Below are 23,498 nucleotides of genomic sequence, written 5' to 3'. Positions count from 1 at the left end.
TGGTAGAAAAGATTATCCGGCCATGCAGCAAGCAAGTCGCTTCAAGGCAGATCCCGATCTCACTCAAGGTTTTTCCAAGTCCTTTCCTCTCCTCTCCCAACTACACTGACAAAACACTGTGGCAATTGTGCCTCCTGCATTTGTCTACAGGACATTTAATCTGACAAAGTGAGTTGTTAGTGTTGTCTCTTAGTAAGGATTCAGGGTATCGGCTGCGATGACAAGCTGTATTATCTTTCATCTTCACACTCATCTCTCTAACTGTTATGTGTCATATGACAGAGTCTACAAATACTTCAGGTCAAACTCCATAATTTTGTAGCCTACATTATTCATAGGAAACACTTGCGTACATGTACAGTGCACATGCACACACACACACACACACACACACACACACACACACACATTCATACCCCCATGTCCCCCACACACAGCACTCACATTATGCTGACACACAGATCAAACAGTAGAATGGAAATGATCATGTTCTGTAGATTAGCCCTCATCATGGAAAGAAGTGGTCTAAGCCTAGCTATTTTTCTTTGAGTGGCTAAAACACAGGCCTTCCATTTGCAGAGGTGCTGATAATTACACATCTCCAGCAGTACATGTGCAGTCATTGTAATTAACTCGCATGGATGTCAAGAATTCATCGTGGCCTTTCTGCTTGTCAGTGGAGGAGGGGGGATGGAATGAAAGGTTGTGGGGGTGGGGAGGGGGGGGGGGGGTGTGCAGGATGGTGGGATGGGAGAGTGTGTGTAGCTACTCTGGTGGGAGGAGGGGGAATTTCGGATGTCTAAATATAAACCCATTATGGGTCTAGCTGTGACAAACCTGCAGCAGATATGTGTTTTTAAATGGTGTGATATTAGTTCCTCATTAAATCAGACACTTCAGCGCGACTGGAGGAGAGGGCCAGTTATGTGTCTGCCTGTGGAGGTGATGGAGGCTTTGTGTCTCAGTGAATACTGCTGTGTGTGTGTGTGTGTGTGTGTGTGTGTTCCTGTGAAAAGGCTTTTTGTTGTGATATGACTCAAATGGCAATCAAGATTACTTTAAAAAGCCACTCATCTCTGGCAGAACCATACATGAAAGCACTTCATTTTCTCTTGGTGAAGACTATTAGCCGCTATGTGCGCTCCATTGTCTTACGTGTCTCAGTCGACTGAAAGTGGAATCTCGCAGCGTTGGCTTTGCACTTGAAAATGTCTCGGACCCTTAAGTTCCAAGTTTAGAGCAGAATAGGCTGGTTTCAAAACATGCCACCATCAAATGAGACTCACACGTACACTCACAGCTGCGTGTGCATCTGTGACTCATGTCTGGGCCCTAACAACACTGTCTGCACTTGCTCCGGCTCAAACACCTAAGTAGAAAAGGTGGAAAGTGTGCACATCCAACCCTATTTGGCTACAGTTGCAAGACAAAATCAACATCATACAGTGAAAAAAAAAATGAAAGAGACAGCACTGTGAAGTTTTCAAGCTCCCGCAAGGTCTTTGATTGCCTGATGGAGACCTTGCTAACATATTAAAGGGCTAGTCAGCTTCAATACATGCTGAGGAGCTTGTACATTTCAGTGTTAGTTCTGCTTCTTTCAAACCTAAAAGTAGAGATGCACAGATCAAACTTTTTGTCTCCTGCTGATGCCGAGTACCAAACAGACTGCAGTGTTTTCTTTTTCCCAAATTTTAAATCTGTATACCCCATTATTTATTTATATGTAAGGCACCATCAGACCAGTACAAAAACTGAGTCGGCGGCCTGCAAAACAATACATTTTTACAATGACATTGACCAAGAAACTGTGTTTAATGTGGATGGATCACGTCATAGCAGATACCCGATTCACTTAGTGAGGTTAGTATCTGCGCTCGGACTGTAACGATTAGTCAATTCATCAATTAGTCGATAGACAGAAAGTTAATCACCAACTATTTCAATAATCAATTAATCATTTAAGTTATTTATCAAGCACAAATGCCAAACACTTCCAGCTTCTCAAATGTGAGGATTTGCTGCTTTGCTCTGTTTTATTCTATTTTATATAATTGTAAATTGAATATATTTTTGCTTTTGACTGTTAGTCTGACAGAGAATGCAATTTGAAGACGTCACCTTTAGGTTTTGGGAAATTGTGAAAATCATTGTTAGTTGCAGCCCCAATCTGCGCAGATACCGATCGAGAGTATTGGATCGGTGCAGCTCAGAAACCTTCCACACATTAGTGCCATGGAAAGAGTCTCAATAAAGTATTTCTGATTCTGATTCTTAGTGAATGCACACTATCTAATCTGTGGTGGTGGTAGTATTTCACTGTTAGAGGGAGATTACAGCAGGGATTTGTATCATGTAGGCAATTTCTGTGCATTTGATACTCAAATTCTCTCATCCAGAGCCACTTACTAAACAAGTGAATCAGTAGATTTACAACATTACAAGTAAAAAGTAGGAAGTTGAAGGTTGGGATTTGTTCTGACTTGACCTGAGAGTGATCATTTAAGAGAAGTGTGTATGATTGTTCACAAGGGCAAACACACACACGCATACCTTAATATGGACGTGTAGTGCTGCATCACGCTGCAGTTAGACATCGCAGCTTCTGAATCATATGCTTGGAGAAAGGTTATTATTTATAGACCCCCTCCCATGACGTATGTTGTAGCCAACACCTCTCAGAACAGCATGAGAAAAATAATACACATACATATACAACTCGTAATTAGAAAATCTGCCAAATGACTAAGCACCCTGTAAAATTCTGTTCATTTCTTTTCATTCTGCAATCAGTGGATTCATGCAGTGTTCTCATTTAAAATCATTATTTTGAATTTGTTTAGTATGTGACAATTACAGTCTGGAGAAAAGTGGGGAGCGACAGCACAGAAAGAATGAGTCCTCTGAAGACTCACCTTAAGCCTCATACATAGTTCAATCTATGTTCATTTGCTGCTGTGCTTCCTAGAAAAGCCAGAAGCTGTATGGGACTACACGAGTCAATTGGTGCTATTAATTGAGTAGGTCTTGGCTTGGTCCTAATCAGGTTAGGGCCTGAGCTCTGCTCGTCACGTGGACATGTCTGGACTAGCACTCTGCTTAAGCTGCCACCAGCCTGCTAGCACCCGCTCCTTCTCTCATGCTTCATTTTTAATCCAGAAGGAGATTTGACTGTATGAAGAAGGACCAACAAAATGATTCCTAATGTGGCGATAAATCTCATTGTTGTACTGTCATCGCTCATTTTATTTTTGTCCAAAGTGCATGTACAATGTACAAATTTTGAATGAACCCCTTATTTATGTAAGTCTCAGTTTGGTGTCAGATTGTCTCTTCCCAGTTAATCTGTTATACCTACTCTGTTTTAAGAACAGAGTAAAATTAAATCTGCTGGGAAACTGATGTCTTTATTAATTCAGTCCTAACGTTGCCAGTTTTGCACAATTGTTAGGGATTTATTAAAAGATCCTTGAGTTGCTGCAAATTAATTAGTAGGAAATCAATAAAAGTGTTGGACTGATATAGGGCTTACGTTGTTAACAAAACGAAAAGCAAAAAAGCAATTACAAGTACAGAGATTGGAGTATTGCACCATTTTAAAAAAAAAACTCTAAACATCTTTCACCTCCATCTTCTCAGCCTTATCACACAGTGCTCACCTTGGCACAACGCCCATTTGCTCCAGTCACACAGAAGTAAGGTATAGCAAATTATGCTGAGATAACTCAGATTATCTCACGTCCCTCTCTTCTCCACCCCTCTGCCCCTGCTGCTCATTAATTGCCTCTCCTCTTGTTATTCACTTGATTTTGTCCATGCGTGTCTATATGCATATGTGTTAGTGAGAAAATGAGTGTACATGGCTCCGGGCTGCAGGAGAAAGACTGTCACCACTTCCCTGTGCTTGTGTTTGTGTATCTGTGTGCATCTGTGCCTGTGTATGTTTGACAGCACAGATTAGCGGTGAAGCATTGTTGGGTCCCAGGTGTGTGTTTCCCCTGTGGCGCTTTATGCTTAAACCCCCTCCTGGCTTCTCGTCAGGCAGGAACAGATATAATGATAGGCCTAATAATGTCTTGGCTTGAATCTGTCACTTTATGGTATTAGCAAGCCACGCCCATCATATTTTACACAGGATAAAGACTAAGAGCCAGCATGGCAACATGTTTAGCAGGTGTAACGTTCACCATGATTATCATCTTAGTTTAGTATGCTAACATTTGTTAATTAGCACTAAACACGAAGTACTGGTATCCGTGCTGATAGTAAAGTTATTAAGTGGATCGGGTATCAATCGGTACATTACATAAAAATAATTTAAATTAGTTTCACACAGTGCAATGCAATTGAATGAGTACTTGGTATTGGCAGATGCCCTGAGTCAATGTTGGGAAAGAAAAGTTAGATACTGTAGGTGCATCCCTAATTGGAATGTCATTAGTTTTGTAGGTCATAAACCAAAGTATTTTAAATTGAATTTGAACCAGACGATGCCCCTAAATAAAAGGTCAGGGTATCACCAAAGTCTTTAGGATACACTGTCTGGGAACCATGAATGTCTGTGCAAAATTCTGCGTTGAGCCATCCAGTAGATGTGGAGCTGTTTCAACCAAGTTTGATGGCAATCCATCGAATAGTTGTCGAGACATTTCACACATATCTGAAAATGTCAATCTAATGGTGGCAACCATTAGATGACCAGAAAAGTCAGGGAATCGCCAAAGTTGTTAGGTTTCATCCTCTGGGGACCATGAATGTCTGTACAAAACATCCAATAGGTGTTGAAAAAAGTGTTAAGAGAGCAAAGATTTGAATCTGTGATGTGGAGCTACTTTATTGACCATGAATCAGGGCCACAAAAATGCTAGCGCAATATGGATATGTTGTTTAGTGCCAAACTGTTAGCACTGCTATGAAATAAAGCTCATTTCAAAAAAAGTCCAGAGGCAGACTCCCAGAGATCATCAATGGCATATTGACAATATGCTGTTTACTGTATCAGCATTAGAGGAGTCATTGCTGTCTGTGAGAGACTACTTCATGTTTATGAATTCTTAGATATTCAAGATCACTGCAGTAACATTTAAAATGGAAACAGTCTGTTTCAGAATGTTTTGCTATAATACATACACTATAGCATCATGAAATTGTAGAATGTAGCTTTTTTGTGAGCTTATTTTAAATAGACTATTGGTCATTTTGATCACATATGTAAACATTTCATTTTTAGGGTGAATTTCTTGATAAATCATTTAGTGGCAGATTAAAATGACCGCACAGATCATGGTTATAATGTCTGGCTTGCACAGATAACATATTATATTGCTGTATAAGTGAGTGAAAAACAGCTGATGTGAGTACAGTGAATGTGAATTAAGCAAATGATAATGATCAGAGTGGCCACATGTGGCCATTTATGTAAAAATATTTCCACTGACAGCACTAATGGCTGCTATTTTGACATTTCCATTCAGTGGTACCTCTAAAACACATGATTTGGATCTACATTACACAAGATGGCATCAGCATTCATGAGGATTAAAAAAGGATGTATCAAAGAGTGAATTACTACAGCTAATTGTTATGGTAAACCGTGGCTGGACCCAAAAGCACGACTAGGACAGTGGAAGGGAAGTAGTTTCCGTTTATTTAGGAAATGCAACGAGGAACCAGGAGTGTGGAGGTAATTGCTGAGAGCCGGAGGACCGGTTGCAGACAGAGGCTGGGGAGAGCAGGCAGGCGGAGGAAGAACAGCCGGCTGAGGTGAGGTCCTCCTGGGAAGCCGGTGGGCAACTGGGAGGCAGGTGAGACGAACGAACCACTAAGGTAAACGGACAATCTGGCGAAGACTGGTGAGAAGTAAGACAGTAGGTTGACAGTACATATACTGTCAGGTGTTGATTGTGGATGGAGAGCAGGTGAACAGGAGCAGATGGGTAGTAGGTGTGTCAGTCACTGATTGGAAGTTCCTCGGAGGCCGCGCCCCACAGCGCGCGCACACACACACACACACACACACACACACACACACACACACACACACACACACACACACAGGAGGGGAACCAACAGGGGACAAACAGACAAACACTAGGAACATGGTACAGCTGTACCATGAGACTAATATTGTTACCTAATGCAGTTGTGTTTATACAGTAGCTCAGGCTTATCACCACTGGGCAAAAGAGGCAGAGTGAGACACGTGGGAGAAAGAGAGACATGGGATAGGAATGAATGTTGGGAGGGAAAGGAAGAGAGAAATAAATAGGGATGGGCAGGTAATGGTTAGAAGGAAGGAAGGCAGGAACTAATGAAGGGGTGTAGTGTGTACAAGGTACTGGCAGATATGATCAAAATGCTAAATTGGAAGAGACTAAAGGCAGAGAGGAAGGAGAAGGATGGACACATCAGGGTTTAAAAGAGGACAGTGACTACTTCAGGTCCTCAGGCAGGGAGTTTCACAGCAGGCCCGATCACCCTCAGTGATCCTTACGCTTAGACGGAGGGGAAACGTGTACAGTAAACTTATGAAAGGAATAATGCTGGAAGCCATGTTGTTTTTATTCTCTGCAGTCAGTGACCTCTGACATGGCTGCAGGTCCCCTCTTTTGTACTGCTGATTTAAAATTGTTTCCCACATGCAGGAATGCACTGGAGACTTGCATGCCGCGCTGCCTGTATAATATATCTCACAAAGTTACAGTGGTGTGAAAAAGTGTTTGCCTCCTTCCTGATTTCTTATTTTTTTGCATGTTTGTCACACTTAAATGTTTAAGTGACAAAAATGAGACGAGCCTTAATATTTTTTTTGCTCAGCAGTGCTTTTCGTCTTGGAACTCTGCCACGCAGGCCATTTTTGCCCAGTCTCTTTCTTATGGAGGAGTCACGAACACTGACCTTAACTGAGGCAAGTGAGGCCTGCAGTTCTTTGGATGTTGTTGTGGGGTCTCTGAATGGCTGAAGAAGAACAAAATGAAGACTTTGGAGTGGCCTAGTCAAAGTCTTGACCTGAATTCTTTTGAGATGCTTTGGCATGACCTTAAAAAGGCAGTTCATGCTCGAAAACCCTCCAGTGTGGCTGAATTACAACAATTCTGCAAAGATGAGTGGGCCAAAACTCCTCCACAGTGCTGTAAAAGACTCATTGCAAGTTATCGCAAACACTTGATTGCAGTTGTTGCTGCTGAGGGTGGAGCAACCAGTTATTAGGTTTAGGGGGCAATCACTTTTTCCACACAGGGCCATGTACTGTAGGTTTAGATTTTGTTTTCCCTTAATAATAACAACCTTCAATTAAAAACTGCATTTTGTGTTTACTTGTGTTATCTTTGACTAATATTTAAATTTGTTTGATGATCTGAAACATTTAAGTGTGACAAACATGCAAAAAAATAAGAAATCAGGAAGGGGGCAAACACTTTTTCACACCACTGTATTAGTTATGTGTGCTGTGATTGGAGAAGAGAATTAATAAAACCATCAATTAGGCACGTCCTTCAGCACATTTATAATCAAGAGAGCTCTCGATAAAGTGAGCTCACTTCATTATTTCTGAATTTAACAGTCTCCTTTTTGCACTTGTGCTGCGCCCGCAGTCAGATTATGAAGTTGATAATCAATGATGAGAGAACTCTGCTCTGCTGAATTAGGTCTTTAACAGATGGATAATTTTCACTACTCAGACACTGAAAGGCTCCTGGAGCTGGAATCTGAACGTCCCCAGGGGTTGTTTTTTATGGCTTCGAAACACATGCACACACTAAAATATACATACGTCTACTCTCTCAGTCTCTCTCAGTCTCACACGCACACACACACACACACACACACGCACACACACACACACACACAAACACACACGCACACAGACAGTCTTTCTGGCTGCAGTAGGTTGCAGTGGGTGAGTTGCAATCAATAGCTACCCAAACAGTTATATATTATTTACAATGGCTGTCTGTTTAAAATAATCAATATGGATGCATTCACCACCCACCTGTTAGTGACTCAGTTTAGTGAGGTTGGAGGTAAGACCATGTCGTAGTGACATCTGCAAGCAAAACATGCAGTGGTTTAACAGGATTCCCAATTATAGAGGACCAGGCCTGAAGGGCTGGTAGCCTATTTGCTTTTACTGGTTTTCTTTTTTTCTCTCCATCTGTCTTTCTTTTGTGCAAATATTTGCAAAAGATGGGATACTGATATATACTGATACTGAAATATGTGGACAGTTCTCCTGCTGGTGTTACTAAAGCAAGCATTTTCAGTTTAAAACTGTGTCAACTCAAAACCAGCTATACGTGCTACAGACTGCAGTGTCCTGTTAAAAAGAAATTGCTTTGAAAATTGCTGAGGATTTTACTCATGACACAGTGTGCAAGTGTATGGGTCGGAGTGTCTGACTGTGAAATCAGTGCTATGTATGTATTATGAAGATTTCTCTTAATATCTAAAGTTACCACCTATTTATGAAATTAATTGGGTAGACAGATAACATGTGAGATGACAGCTGATACATTGAAACTATTTGCATATTTACAATTATACTCTGACATTTACTTTTTTTACATTTTGTAATCATTTAACAATAGAATGTTAAATTAATAACCACCTTTTTTCATCTTTATATTTATTTTGAAAAAATAAATTCCTTAAATGCCCCAAACCTTGCAGAATAGATGGAACAGTTTTTATTTTGTATTTAAAATATGAATTGAAATCACTTGTGCATGCTATGTCTCTGCAACTTTTGTAAGTTTAGAGGGCCACAAGTTTATCGCAGTAAAATGTTTGCCATCAAAGGCTTCTGTACACAGTTCCATCAATTAATCGAAAAATGTTATTCATGAATTTAATGTGACTCAGAATCCATACTGAAGATGATGTTAATGGCTTTAATGTTGTAAGTGCCTGTACATTTTGTATGTAGGTTCATGAGGAGGCCAGCCTCATCTCATCCCTTTTTACTCAAATAGCATCTGTCTGTCGCTTGTCAGCTTCCCTGCATTACCTTTCAGTACCAATTGCTACAAATAGAGTACATAAAGTAAATACGAATTTTCAAATTACTGACAGTACCATGATACTAAATAACATTTCTGCTGCCAATCAAAAGACCTTTTATAATAGGGCTAAGTATCCAGGCAGTGCTATAAGAGCTCCAGAAATGAGCCAGAGGAAACAGGTGTCAAAATGTCAAGTTGAATTTTGTCATCTTTTCTCCGCACCAAATTTTTCCATTTTGTGCGCAGTTGCTTATTTTAGACCGGCAGACCTGTGTTAGACCCTCCATGGTTTTTACTCCAGCGTTGTCAAACGCATATTTGGAGCAATTTTTCAGTTGTAGTGAGGTGAAGAATGCACCATGGCCAGGTGAACTGACAGATCGTCTGAGGGAAGCAGAAAGAGGGTAAGACAGGTAGAGGAGCAGACAGAGCTAGAAATAGACACCAAACCAGGTGGTCAATGAGGATGTCACCGTGTGCGTAAGAAATGAGGGAAGCAAAAGACGTGCAGACTTGCAAAGAAGTGCAGGATGAGAAGGACTGAACCCAGGACTGTAATAGCAGTAAATGAAAGTGATGAAGCCAAAGCGACAGGGGGTACATTAGACTGCTCTGAAGTAATATGTTCCAATTGGAAGCAGATGAATCTGAGCTCCGGCTTTATTAGACCCTGAACTTACCACAGCGTCATGGAAAAGGCAGATAGAGCAGCTATTAGATTGTCTTCAAAATGTTTCCTAGCTAATTTCCTAAAAGCTATTTTTTATTTTGCCTTGCCAATTATGTGTACTACCTCTAAACTGTTCCTGCCTAAATCACAAATGAAATAAATTAATGCATAAACAAACATTTACTGTCCAGTCAGTATATTTAAATAGCACAGTTTAAAAACAACCTGCGGTTGACCAAAGTGCTTTACACAATACAGAAACTGACAAAAAGACACAATGAATGAATATTGTATTAGCTGTTATCCTGGAAGGCAGCTAAATATTTATAATCCTGCAGTATTTCTACAAGCACACATTTATATTATTTAATTGGATTAAAGGTCCAGTATGTAACATTTAGGATGTGCCTATTGACAGAAATGGAATATAATATTTAGAAGTATGTTTTCGTTAGTGTATAATCACCTGAAAATAAGAAAAGCCAGCATAAAGAATTTTTTTTTTCCCAGTTTGGTGTGGAAGAACTTGACTGGTCTGCACAGAGCCCCGACCTCAACCACAACCCTTGAGATTAACTGGAAGACTGAGTGTGAGCCAGACCTTATCGCCAAACATCAGTGGCCGACCTCATCGCTGCTCTTTTGGTTAAATGGGAGCACATCTCTGCAGCCAGGTTCCAAAATCTGGCTGTTATAGCAGCATCTTAATGCCCATGGTTTTGTAATGAAATGTCTACATACTTTTGGTCATGTAGTGTAAATCTTCCCTCTCTACATCTAATTTTTAAAAGCTGCAAATAGCCACATATAAAAGCTATATCACACCTATACACATCCTTACAACCAGAGTTGTATTTCCACCTCCAGCTATGCAAACTACTAAACCTAAGGGCCAACAGTAAGCTTGAAGCTTCAAGACAAATCCCTCGATCTACCGTTCTGTGTTACACACACATACACATTCCATCCATGCTCTAATTACTTGATTTCCAGCTTTATATACATTCATATATGGTAAACATCTGAGTCAAAGTGGCAATACTAAATGGGGGAGCAGATACAGCTGACTGCTTTGAACTAGATGCCAAACACTGTGTGATGTGTGAGTCACTGCACCAACCTGTACAGATCAGAGGGCGTTTGCAATGGATTCCACCTCATCGGGACAAAATATGAATACAGTTACTGCAACCTGTGATGCAGTCATGTAGCGTAACCCACCAGACATCCTACAGAGACCACTTTTGACTCTGGGAACAGTGGAGAAAAAAAAATCTTCTTACAAATCAATCTCAATGTCATCTTTGTTCTTAGCTTTTGGGGAGGTGGCCATCATGAGATAATGTTACTGCAGCATGACAAAGTTAGTGTCTGTACAGAAGTGAGATCCTGTGGGATATACAGTACTCTGAAGTCACCAGATGGAGCGTGATGTCCCCAAGGGCATCCTCCTGTCTCTTGGTTTAAAAAAAAAACATTCATGCAGGCAAACATACAGTACAGTACACACATGGATACACAGCCCTCCTATAGCCATAGGATATTTTTCTGTCAAAGATGCAAATATATCCATAAACAAGGACGAGAAGAGGACACAAAGTCATGATGAGGTCTGTAAACTGAGAGAGAAATGGCTGAGAGGATCCGAGAGGTGGTCCTGTTAGAAATCCTGTCCAGTAACAACACCTACCGTAGCACAGTGTTGATGAAATGGCTAATCACTGTTCTCAGCCTTTGAAAAATAGAAATCAGTCTGATGCTCAGTCATTTTCCTTCGGTGCACATCATTAAAGAGAGAAAACGGATGTCTCATGTAAAGCTCACGTCATTAATAAAATGTTTTGTAGCCGGCTAAATCATCTAGTGGCTTCTGTATCACAGTTATCTGAAATCTGCCAACATGGCACATTCATGGTTCAAGCCACAGTCAGACATGTCAACCAACAAATGACTATATTAGCTACAGCTTTGTTTGTTTACTTACTATCAGTCGCCTCAGGTTGGGGTACATAAAAACCGCAGATGCACCAAAGTTGACCATAAGATGATCCGTGATGCTGTAAACAGGCAATCAACTGAAACGACTAACAATTAACTGCTTTTGTGTTAACGTGTGAAAAAACAGTTTTCAACAAGGTAACGCAGCCGATCATGTGATGGACCAATTCCAGATACATTCACGGTCCTCAGAGGATGAAGCTTACTCACTTTGGGGATCCCTTGACTTTTCCTCTAGTGCCACCATGAGGTTGACATTTGTGGTTTTGAGTGAAATGTCCTGACAACTCTTGGATTGATTGCGAGTGAAATTTGGTTCAGACAGTCATCTCGTCCTGAGGATGAATTGTAGTAACGTCTGTGATTCCTTGATGGGTTTTTTGTTTTGTTTTTTTTATCTAGCGCCTGATCAAATTTCTAATTAAGATGGTGACCATTATAAACATTACACCTGTTAAACATCAGAATGTTAGCATGCTGACATTAGCATTTAGCTCAAAGCACCGACTCACAGAGCCGCTAGCGACCTGATCTGTTTCTATTTATTCCAACAATAAAGCTTTATGTTCAAACCCAGGACACAATATTTGTATTGATGCATCACTTGCATCTCATTGGAGATAGTCTCGATGTTCTGGTTTTCTCCCAGTAACAACCCCGACACTGGTCTTGATCAGACCTAATGTTGCTGTCTTGAATTTTAGTCCATACAGGTAATCAGTGCAATCTACAGGACAGGCTAATAGACACAGACCCCCTTTCATTTGAATTCAAAAGGCCTTGCTTAGGGAAAAAATAAGATTGTGGCATATGGCTGGAAGGAGAGTTAAAGGTGGTGCAGGGCAGTTGGAATCTCTTCAGTCAGTCAGCCAGACAGTCTGTCAAACAGACACTATGTCAGAGCCAAGTGACCCAAACAAGACTTGGCAGCAAGTACCTGGGGACTGTCACTCTCTACCACCCACCTGCTCGCAGAAGAACAGCCTTTTCAGAAATCGGCTCAAAGCACCTTTTAATCGAAGCGTGCATCCATGTGTTTGTGGTTGAGTGTAAATGGCCACGCTCATAGTATTAAGCATGTGTTCATGTCAATTTGTTTGTTTTGGGATTGGTAGATGACCATTATATTGCATCATTAGCTTAGCTACTACTCTCCAGTTTGCCATCTCTTCTGCTTTTGTGTAATTGTAGCAAATATTGACTTTGGAGAAGGCTACAGGCCTGTCTCTCTTCCAGCATCAAAAGGCCAGTGACTAAGTAATGTTCCAATAAAGAAAAACAATGCTGTTTTCCATGGCAGGGCTCTGGGAGTGGCAGCCGGTCAGAGAGAGTCTGCTGTGAAAAAAACATGGGCTGCACCTGTTACTGGACAAGACAGATTGGCTTTACTAGGTCCCAAAGACAAAATCAAGCCATTGCTGCTGTTGTTTTGTTGTGTTTTTGAGCTTCTTTTATCATCTTCTTCTCTGACTAAGCGTTCCGTGGTGTAGTAGCTCACGCAGTGCCACATGATCACATAATGTTAAATTATGAAATAATTTTTGCTGTAGAAGCAACAGAAAGGCATTGTTCAGCTGCATATGTCCCCAGTTCTCCAAAGACATATGTGTTGAGAGGGATTAACTTGTAGATAGAGATGCTGAATAAACAGAGCTGCTCTGGTCAAATACTCTCCAGATGCTATTAATCCCTCAGCTTTCAGTATGTTGGGCTCTGACAGGCAGCCTACCTCACATAAGACGTACATTTGGAGGGAATACAGTGTTAGTAGTATCGGTCACCGTTGATGATGACAGGGCTTCACTCAAGTGTGTTTGCTTGCACCATGACAAATGATCCCAACAGGATATGTAAATGTATGTATTTCGGTATTCATGGTGCAGTATAAGTCTTAACCTCAGGAGGTATTTATTTTATTCCTGCTCATTCCCCTCTTATCCTGGCCTGTCAGCTCTGGGGAGATAAGCAAAAGTAACTGGCTGGCTGGTACTCTAAACTCCACAGCTCTCCACTGTCAAACTAATTGGCTGTACGTGTGAATTCACCCTCGTTTGGGTATATTTTTGTGTGTGGGACATTGCATTTGTGGCTTCAAGCCGTTTGCATTATTACCACCTTTCTTAATATAGCCCGCCAGAGTCACAAGATTATGCAATTATGACATTGTGTCAAATTGATGAGGGAGACTTTTACGCATGATTCTCCCTCAACCTAATTGCTCAAGTGCCACAGGCAGTGTGCAGCTTCAGTCAATTTGATTACAGCATGATAATTATTAAAATGCCGAAATGATTGTGTGTGAAGAATGTGGTTTCCTTGTTGTGGAAATGAGGAGACAAAGAGTCACTTGGTTCATTTTCAGGTGTGGTCAGACTGACGTATTTGCCTCCGGTCGCAAGTTGATCCCACAGCCTTCAATCTGACTGAACTTCGACCTGTGAAATTTCAAGACTTGCGTGATGTCCAATGTCCAGCCGTCTGAGAGAGAGGGTGGGGTTGACATTTGATTCAAGAAGGATTGATTGTTTATATCCTTGTGTATATAACTGCACAACAAAATAATTCAAGCAGCAGAGAAGGGGGGATGCTGCAGTGACTGCAAGGACAATGACAGAGGATAATGACAGTGTTTGTTAAGAAGCTGTGCAGGATCATTTAGAACTTGTTGAAGCTGTTCAGCTCGCGGCTTTGTGTGCACTTGATCTGAATCTCCATAGGAGCCATTTAAAAGAGAGGTTTATTCTCTGAGGCATCTCTCTGTCTCCTGCAACATTAAGCCTCTGTGTTAAAGTCTTCTGAGATTTACTATAAAGGCACAACTGGCAGGCAGTGCAAATAGGAGGAGAGAATGGGTTGAATACATTTTTTAACATAAACCTCATTGCAAAAACAATTTTCCCTTTAACTGCACAACATTTTGGAAGTAAATTATGGGAATAAACCTCTGAATCTGAATGATCAGGGTTGTTGGTAATTAATATCTTACATAACTTACTATAGCTCTGACCAGGCTATGTGGCTGGGAGACGGCACGCACAACAACAGAGGGAGCATGAAGGAAAGACATTTTTCCCACACAGAATTTTTAGCTGGTATGTTACATTCACCTGCATTGTCACACACTGAGTGAGAATCTGGGTAGGAATGTATTGAAATGGTAATATAAAATATAAAAGTGTGCTCGTCATTAGATTTCTTGCAGATGCCAACACGTGAGTCAAGTCCTTTTTCCAGCATGTCTCAAATTTAGACATTTCTGTATATGGGTGCTTTCCATTCCTCCTCACTCTCTTTACGAACAGTAAGGACAGACGAGGATGTGACATCCATAGCTTCCTAGGAAAACTGGGACAGTTTGCTGAAATGGACGTCCTACCCTGGATAACGAGAGCTTTTACATCCGAACATCCAGTTGTTTCTGCAGGGTTGACTGATCATCCAGACCTAACCCGCCGACTGCGCATAGTTAATCTCTGTAAACATAAACAAGATATCTGCATATGAATGCAGTGGAGAGCTAAAGAGGCGGAAATGTGTCTGAAATGTCGTCGGACAATAGTCGATGGGTTCCGAGATTGCAAATTGGACTATAAACAATGACCGGCGCACAGAAGACGAAGTCTTGGCCCAGATATCTGCTATCTGAATATCCGCTGGCTACATCGGAAGCCCTGAACATTGGCCGGTGCCCCCAGGTTCTAAGTCATCGTCAGACGATAGGCGATGTGTTCCGAGATTGGTGCGAGTTAGCTGATGTGTACAGGAGTAACCTTGAAAGCTTGTTCAGGGCACCTCACACTGTTTAACGACTGCGTGCATGACACACTTTATGTAAAACTTGGAAGTGTAAGCTGACCATCATAGTTATAATTTATATATAATTTAATTTTTTATTTTTAGATTGACTTGAACTGATTTTATTAATGATGATGTAGTTATTTATTGTGTTGGTTTGCTGGTAGTATGATGACGCCTCGTCACCTGGACTCCTGCAGCTTTGCTCTTTTTACAACAACAGTGGAAATAAAGCTTGGACTTTGTGTATTCTTTATTTTTGTAGTGGTGTGTGTGTGTGTGTGTGTGTGTGTGTGTGTGTGTGTGTGTGTGATTTAATATCCTCCTCATAATTGAAACTAAACCAAAGTGAGCTAAACACTAAACTGCAGGTAACCACAGCAAAAATACAAACGTTGTGCCATGTTGCTCACTTGAAACTAACCTGAGGATTTCACGACGACCACCTTTGAAAATGAATTAAAACTAAAACCTAGCCTTTTTTCCTCTGGGTGGTGTTCATGTAGAAAATAAAAGGCTCGGCAGTGGAAACACCGCTATGCATCATACTGCGGTCAGTTTAATTTATTCAAAAGGTCTAACCACAAATATTGTGGTAGTGGCCGCATACTAAGTCCATAAAAATATGCGATCAAGTATCTTTTTCTCCCTTTTTCATCAGTTTTAATTTATATAGCCCAAAATCACAAATGATAAATTTGCCACAAAGGGTTTTACAATCTGTACAACACCCACTATCCTTAATCCATTTTTTTCTATATCTGGACACCTCATCATACATTATCTCCTGCATATTGGGCTGGCATGTGACAATTCACTGATGTGAAATGTTCATGTGCATCTTTGTCTCACTCACACAACTTTTATTTATTAATGCCAAAATATTCCTTCTTGGATTTAGTAGCACACTTTAGCTTAGACTAGTTACATTGGAATTAATCACATTGTACTGTATCTAATAGCTTTATTTATTTATGACCCCATGCTGGAAATGTGCCTCTGAATGTTTTATATTTTATCGGCTGTGGTTTACTGTCGTGTTGGTGTTGTAACAAGATGACCTGCTCTCAAATCTTCCCCTGCTTCTCCCCTAACTCATCAAGAATTCAGAGCACAGACACCAAATTGTAATCTTCAGCCAATCTTTCAATCTTCTCTCTTCCACAGAGTGTTCCCCTTCCATTTATCTCTCATCAGGCTGTACACATCATACACAGAACATCCAGGATTTTTTTACCACGGTGGGCGTGTGTGTGTTAGGTCACCAAACAGTCTCTCTCTTAGTTATATATTGAGATTCATTTGTGAAGGCTACACTTTAAAAGCTCATTGAATGGGAAGCGTTTAAGGAGAACATTTTTGTTTGTGCCATAGTGACACTGAATGAAGGAAACGTATGACTGATGCTCCGACCACGTTGGAATTGGAGGGGATGCTGCACGTGAATTTGCATTATACATGAATGAAAACAATCAGTCTGCACAGGGTCATCGCAGCTTCTCCCCTTCTTCCCCACGTCCATCACACATCTTGTACATGTATGTGTTTGGCATAGAGGTCTTCTGCGTGTGTGCCTTAAGGGCATAGTTTAGTTCTTTGTTATGTGAATGTACTATGCTCTGGGTGTGTGTGTGCGTGCGTGTGTGTGTGTGTGTGTGTGTGTGTGTGTGTGTGTGTACACGCGTCAGGGTGGAAAATGTACTTTTTGGCCGCCCAGCCACAGTGGCTGGGGGATCTGTCAAATTTGTCTGCCACTCATTGTTTTTTTTTTGTTGTTTTTTTTGGGCAAATAAATTGTTGAAAACCTGAATATATTAATAAATAAACATTTGATTTGTATTATTGCAAAGATGTCCAGTAGAACTGCCAAACTTTTCACAATATCCTATGTTTGCTGTTGTCGTCCAGGTTTGATTTTCTAACAGCAAAGCTCATGAATACACAGCTAAAGGCACAATCTGTGATCCAACTGGAAACAAAATCACACCGGATAGGAACCTGCTAGTACTTTCAGTTCAACACTTAAAATAAAGATTTTTATGTTTTCTGATATTCTAAAAGTTTGTTTACATTTGTAATGTCTGTAAAGATAAGAGAAACCCATGCTCAGATGAAAAACATGCATATGAATTTTTTTTTAAGTCAAACTCTTAATGGTGAACAGACCTGTAATATATATTGACAAATTACCGACTGGGCCTTTAAGCAGCTGGTGCTCAAAAGTGTCCCTGAGGTGCAAAACACAATCACATTTCATAGAACAATGTAATACATCCAAAGAACCACCAGCATGTATAACCCCTCATTGATTACTAAACTTATATAAACAGAACCGGACAGGAGGTTGGACGGAGTCTATTGCACTACTCCACAGGAAAACTAAACTTGAGTGATACCTTCTTTGAAAAATAGATCATTTTTTTGTAGACACACTGTGGTTTAAAATAAGAGATTCTGTAGTAACACACTGTAACCAGCCACTTCACACATAAAAGCTTTGTTGATTCAATGTATTTCGGCACTCGAGACAATCAAATGTCCAGCAGAGCCCTTCATATGCATTGAAGAGAAACATATTTCAAAGCAAAACCAGTAAGTGGATGGATTTAAAGGTGCTTCAGACATAACTAATCTCCAGTGCAGAGTTATGCATTGCTCACACATTGTAGTGGAGCTATCAGAAGAGCAAAAAAGAGAGAACAAGAGAAACAACACAAAGAGATCTAATCAGTGTACTCGCTGTAGCCACATTTGCAACTTTTATGACCCCATGTAGCAACGGCTTTAGAGAAAATGCTATCAAAATCATTACATAATCTCACATTAATGCAATCATAGCATCATTTAGTGACTTTTTGTGCAGGCTTTTGGTACTTTCCATTGAAAATAGTTCGAAATGTTTTGTAAAGACAAACACAAAGCGAGAAAGGGAAAATAGGAACACAGGGAGAGATGGATGGACCAGACATTATCAGTGTCTTTGCAGAGCAGACAGATGGTCCAGACAAAACCAGTGAATGCAGAGTTGACAGATAGGTCTGGATGAGAACATGAAATATTTAGCAGGAGTAAATGGAGGAGGATGCAGTATTCTCTGTCAAGCCAAGACTGATTTCATTTGCATTTATTTATATTAACAGTGTCACCGGTCTGTTCTGTCACTGGGACATTAGTCTCTTTGTTCTTCTTCTGTTTCTGCTACATCTTGGCCTTGTAAGTCATCTGTCAATGCACTGGCCATTAGGTTTTGATGAATGTGAGTGACAAAAATAAGAATGGTCTCAGAAATGCAGTGCCTTATACACTGTGTCTATGTCCTCTGTGGATACTCACTCTTGTGTCCTATAATATGCATTTTGTGGCCTTTTCTGTATGGCTGGGATACCCGTGGCTAGCCATGCCTTATGCATTCACGATTAGATCTCAAATGGTTTTCCATATGACAGGATGGCGAGGCAAAAGGTTCATTTAGTACCACTTCTGCTGGTCACTGCCTAAGTTACATTCCTGTTTCTCATCACTAATGTTGGAGGTTTAGCAGCTGGCACAAGCCTGTGCCTGTAACTCTTCATGTACACTTTGGCAGTTTCTGCTTGTTCCATTCCTCCCTTGCAATATTTAGAATTGATCTGCTGACAAAGTCGCACCTAATATGTTCATATCTTGTGTAGACCAATTTTTATTGAACAATAGCACCACTAACAAAGTATCGAAGCAGTGAGCTCCCATAACATTGTCCGATTCACAGTGATCAAAATGATTAAAGTCGATGCAGCAGAACCAGAGATATCATCTTTTTTATTCCACAAATTCTTCTTCCTTGTCAAAACCTGGTGCCTCTATTACCCACAATGCAACTCGTCTGCCGACATTTTCAAACTTGTAGTCTTCAGCCCCAACCGACGCTGACTCAAGTTGCCTCAAGTGATGTCACTTATCAGACTTTGCGCAGCTCCCTCTGGAGCCACAAAAGGCTTTTTACAACTTTCGTCACATTTGCAGCAGACAAGTTAATGTGAAGCAGCAGGTAATGGTTGGTTTGTGTTAGCAGTAACTTTAGACCGTCACAGGTTGGCCCTGGTCAGCCCACCTACCAAGCAGGACCGCAGTCTCACTGGTCAGCATGTTTATCCTCTACTATACAAACATCATGGCTCGGCACGCCACAGCACGGCTCGAGAAGGCTATATCGGGCTGGTGGGAAAAAATCCACATGTACGTTTGAACTGACTTTCTACAGTCAAGGAACTGTCTGTCAAATCAGTGTTGAAGTCTTATTGTGGCTTCTGTCTGGCTTTCTGTCACCTTGTTTGATGAACTGTGAGTGATAGTGTTCATTCCTGACACAATGACGATGTCAAAAAGAAGGTTCTTGTCTCTTCTCTCCAGTCTTTGTTTTGGTAAATTGACCTCCTGAAAGGGGCCAGACCTGTCACTACTGAACAACAACAATCACGGCGACACACCATGACATCCTGCTGCCTGCCTGTCGGCCTGTACTTCACATGTCAATTGATTATTGTGGTATCTGATCATACATATGAAATGTTAATCCTCTACAGTAAATGGATCTTTGGGCATAGATTCTCGTAAATACTCACAATTGTGCAGACTGATACAGAGTGGTGCGCTTCTTTGTTGGTGGAGATGAAACCACATTTAGGCTTAATGTATACACAAGCGAAATGTATTGCAGGTTACAAGCAATGCAATCTGACAAGCACTGACGCACTTTCAGTGAAAATGCGTCAGTGAACAGTCTATCAAAGTGATTACAGCCTTCTTGAAGGTAAATGTATTTCTGTGCTTTTTCCTTAATCTGTCTGAGTAATCTCATTGTGTATTTCCTGTTGATTAAAACTTGCTGTCTTCCTTTCTCTCATGAAAAAACAGTTCAGCTTTTGTTGGGTTTTAGTTTCTATAGTAACACCAACACTGTGGTTTAACTATAAACAAAAGTTTCAGCAAGCATAAAATGCATTTCTTTCCTCATAAAACATTTGCAAAGACCATTTTTTAAAATAGTTTGAAACCTGCATTGCGTACATCCATGTTTGCTACGTTTCACGGTGCACTATAGCATCCAACTGATTACAGATGCAATGTGAAATTATCAGCAGGTATGGCTATCGTGCCACCTTTTGTGAGTGTCATGGCATACAAACACAACAGGCACCTGCTCATAAAAACATCTGGTACAGGTAGTACTGGAGAAATGATTTGTAGGGGAACTAATTAACACTAAGGCTTGAGTGAGTCTCCCATGTCGTCTGCTGGGTGGTGGCAGCCGTTTCAGTTCATTTAGCTTAATATATAAATGCAGACGCAAAGCAGCAGCGTCGGCGATCTCTAATACTGAAAACACTGGAAATATGCAAGTCTTGGTTATGTTAGATGATAGTGTGTAGATGAGACTTCTGATTACAGAACAGCTGCATGTAAACACATTCTCCGATTTCCTGCCTTAACCTGGTTTCTCCCAGTAACCTGGTTTCTTGTGTGCATGTAAATATGGTCGATGCTGATACTTTGTCATGTGACACTGAAGTATAATTTAAGCTTAACTCCCCCCAAATCTCTGCAGTACTATTTTTGTGTGTGTGTGTGTGTGTAAGTACTGTAGGTTGGGGCTGTTGAAACTCATGCAAACGATTTATCAGGTCTGAAATGAGCATCACATTGCAATCTGAAAGGCACTCACACACACACACTCTCACACACCATAGAATAATGACATCCAGATAAGAATCTATCAGTCTGTGTGTCTGTCTATCCACTGGTCTATTTATAAGTCTGTCCACTTCTCTCTCTGCCTTTATGAGCAGTATTAAAGTCCTGTCTGCCTTTCTGTCTGTCCATCTGTTTATCTATTCATCTGCCAGTCCGTCTATCCAAACCGCCACTCTGTTTATCCACCTGTCTATCCATCTGTCTGTCTCTGTCTGTCTCTGTCTGTCTCTGTCTGTCTCTGTCCAATTATTATATCTGGCTGTCAGGCGTACAGTCGTATTGCTTTGATCGCACAGCAGTAATCACTGTGGCTGCACTGTGTGAATCAGTACATTTCCATGCACCACGTGTGTCCATATGGCTCATTAACATTTATGCTATCATACTTTCTATTAGTTTTTTCTGTCTCCTGAATGATTATAGTATTTATCTGGGGGATTTTATTAGGTCTGTTCATATAAAACAATCACTGAGAAAATCATACAAACCCTATGTTTAAGGGAGGTATGAATTTAAAAAAAGTAAGAATCTAAGTGAAATATGTATTTCCATCCAGTTTGCTTAAAACTAACCACAAAGTTATGTTAAATTTCAGCAATAACTCAATATTATTTTGTCGCTTGCATCCCAAGCAGTTGATTTAAGGGAAAAATATCATGTTAGGGCTAATATTAATATGCTTTTAATCGATTTCCTCAATCAACATTTCAGCAAAGTAGCAGAACAAACTCATCATCAGTTGCAACACTTCCAACTCTTCTTGGAAATGCTTGAATCTGTTGAGGTTAAATCACACTTCACTAACTGCACTGAAACTATTCTGGTTCATTAAAGAGTCAAAGACACATGCTGCGTGTATAAACGTTTAAGAGAAGTCATTATTCTCAAGGAAACAAACAGAAGAGTGTAAAATTATTACCCCATGTCGCTAACAGTGCCTTGAAGTTAAAGTTATGTAGAACTGAAGTATGTTCAGCAATTCAATTAAATCAGTTAAATTTTGTTTTTCTAATCAACTCCGCCTAAATCGTATCATAAATGTGATATGATAATCTTCAATGTGGCAGAAGGGACTCTTGAGCACATACTTGCATACATATAGTTCACTGACTATTGCTTTCCAGCTGTTCACATCTTCTTGTTCATGCATTAGAAATGATTTGTTCTTCAGTATTTATTTATTCACTTATTTAATATTTCGAGTCCCTGCTCACTCTGCAGGGCAGCATTAATGCACATGAGCACAAGATGGACTGTTGCTAAAATGTGACTGCACCACAGCAATTTCTTGTCCACACATGTTGGATATAAAACTTGTTTTGGTGTTGCATAGACAGTGTTGTTTTGGCAAGTTGATGAATATAAAATGTATTATTTGGAGAGTAAACCCATAAATCAGCCCTCAGCCGAAACTGTCCCATTTCTGAGTACAATGATTGGATATCTGATTAAGGTTACTGAGAAATGAGAACAGAAAGTGAAAAGAAAAATAATCACAGACATTAACTGGAATTTGGTCATATGAGCTGTTTGGAAATGATGGTTTGCTCCTTAGTCTTTATTCAGAACAACAACACAACAGCTTGCTTCATCACAGTGTTACCAGCCTGTTGTTGTTGTTTTTTTCTTTGTGTTTCTCAACCTGTTATCTACAAATTTCCTCAATAGCCTCAGCACTACCCTTTGACTTTCAATGTCTGTTTCTCTCTGTTAATTATCCTCTGCATCTCCTCTGTCTGCCCTCAGCTCAGCAGCATGTATCGTCACCTTATCCTGCATCCTTTTCCCTTAAGGGCAATCCACGTAATGACATATTTTAACATTTCTGGAGCATTTTAGATGTCTGTCACTGGTCCATCTTGTGGAAAATATACAGTGCATCCGGAAACTATTCACAGCGCTTCACTTTTTCCACATTTTGTTATGTTACAGCTTATTCCAAAATGGATTCAATTAATTTTTTCCCTCAATATTCTACAAAAATTACCCCATAATGACAACGTGAAAGAAGTTTGTTTGAAATCTTTGCAAATTTATTAAAAATAAAACGAAAATAAAATCACATGTACATAAGTATTCACAGCCTTTGCCCTGACACTCAAAACTGAGCTCAGGTGCTTCCTGTTTCCACTAATCATCCTTGCTCAACTTGACTGGAGTCCACCTGTGGTAAATTCAGTTGATTGGACGTGATTTGGAAAGGCACACGCCGGTCTAAATAAGGTCCCACAGCTAATGGTGCATGTCAGAGCACAAACCAAGCCATGAAGTCCAAGGACTGGTCTGTAGATGTCGTAGTGCAC

The 23,498-nt window shown here is 40.4% G+C and overlaps 1 protein-coding gene across 1 annotated transcript in view; it reads left to right on the top strand.

Moving 5' to 3' along the window:
• The window catches only part of kcnh3 (potassium voltage-gated channel, subfamily H (eag-related), member 3), a 131,864-nt gene that overhangs the window by 1,983 nt on the left and 106,383 nt on the right, over window positions 1–23,498 (top strand). The gene's annotated exons all lie outside the window — the stretch shown is intronic.

This window comes from Siniperca chuatsi, linkage group LG12 (assembly GCF_020085105.1).
Source record: "Siniperca chuatsi isolate FFG_IHB_CAS linkage group LG12, ASM2008510v1, whole genome shotgun sequence".
NCBI lineage: Eukaryota > Metazoa > Chordata > Actinopteri > Centrarchiformes > Sinipercidae > Siniperca > Siniperca chuatsi.
This window is presented reverse-complemented; position numbering and strand designations above follow the sequence as displayed.